Raw genomic sequence first — 1,583 nt, 5'->3', positions numbered from 1 at the left:
TATAAAATAATTTATCTTCTTACTTCTCAGAAGTAGGAAAAGGAAACCAAGTGAAAACCAAGAAACTGACAAGAAAAGAAAAAGCATGAGATGCCTATAGATTAGTAACTTTTTATAGTCACTTAAATGCCATAAGGGATGAACGGGTTATTTAAAATTACTCAGAATCCCTTATCTGTAGGTTTTTCAGCTGATGCTCCCTTGATTCACTGCCTAAAGAGAATCTGATAGCAAAAGAGTAAAATCCCTAGATCTGCAGCCACACAATAGTTCACACAGATAAACTGTGCACTCCTTATGGGTAATATGGACATCAATAGAAGTTTCAAAAGACTACCTCTTGCAAGTGCGTTTTGATTTCTTTTCATTCACTTCACCCTCTAAGTTGACAACAAAATGTTATCTCTTCAGGAATATTTAGAATGTGTCCTTACATTTAACATTTGCTTTTCTTTCCTTTAATGTGTAACTGTAGAAAATGGAGAAAATCTTAAAAAGCAAGGATGCTAGTTTTCAAAAGTGAATGGAAGGGCATTCGACAACATTCATGAATCTTAACTAAATATTAAAAAGATAGGCCTACTAAGGGAAGAAACTATTTGTAATGGAAGGATTAAATGAAAGACATCCAATTCTTAATCATGTAGTTTTTGTTTTATTTTATTTTATTAACCATTGATTAAGCACCAATATTGTTCATAGTACTAATCTAGATAGGATATTTAAAGGCACTATAGATATATAAACAATGTAAAAAGTAGCTATAAGTGGTGCTCACCTAAATGCCCTCCATATACCCATATACCTGAAGGAAACTTACAAATTATATATGTTTATAATCTGCTGAGCTCAAGAACTCTGTTCAGTCTGAGGTCTTAGGTACTATGCTTTTTGCAATTCAGTTTGATATTCCTAAAAATAAATTCACTATTTCTGCCAAAACAACAATTATAATGATACTCTATTTCATCATATTTAAGTAATTCATGATAACATAATAGACTGAGAATATAATTCCTCTTCCATCAATACATAAATAGAATCTCATGGATTATTTTATTGGGCTAGTCAGTTGTCACCTTGGAAATTAGGGAAACTGGCCCCAGATCATACTCAAAGCAAATAACTTTTTTTTTTTTTGGCTGTGTATGCAGGATCTTTGTTCCCCAACCAGGGATTGAACCCATGGCCTCTGCAGTGGAAGTGCAGAGTCCTAACCACTGGACCACCAGAGAATTCCCTGTAGACTTTTGATGGTAACAAAGGATGAAGCGACAGATTATACCTTTGAAAAGCAACCCAGGTAGGTTACAGAGGTTAGGACTTGCATAGTTCTGCTGTGGAAAATGGATTAGACAAGACAAACACTGCAAAAGGAAATTTGCATATGTTTGCAAATTTTGCATATTTGCATACATCCACCTTTTTTGTCTTCTAGCGTTGCAGAAACCAGTAATCGAGAAACCAAGTACCACACTTGGAGAGTTGGAAAACTCAGGTTTATTCTGCTGGTGGGCCCAGAGGAGTTAACACTCTAAGCTCTGAGCCCCGAACAAAGAGGTTACAGAGTTTTTATAGACAGA

General features: G+C 34.9%; 1 non-coding gene across 1 annotated transcript; it reads right to left on the bottom strand.

Moving 5' to 3' along the window:
• Window positions 1–1,162: 1,162 nt before the first annotated feature.
• TRNAG-UCC (transfer RNA glycine (anticodon UCC)) lies at window positions 1,163–1,235 on the bottom strand. The gene has a single exon. It is a non-coding gene; the product is annotated as a tRNA-Gly (tRNA).
• Window positions 1,236–1,583: the final 348 nt, after the last annotated feature.

Source organism: Dama dama, chromosome X, assembly GCF_033118175.1.
Source record: "Dama dama isolate Ldn47 chromosome X, ASM3311817v1, whole genome shotgun sequence".
Taxonomy (NCBI): Eukaryota; Metazoa; Chordata; class Mammalia; order Artiodactyla; family Cervidae; genus Dama; species Dama dama.
The sequence above is the reverse complement of the archived record's forward strand: the minus strand, read 5'-3'. Positions and strand labels throughout refer to the sequence as shown.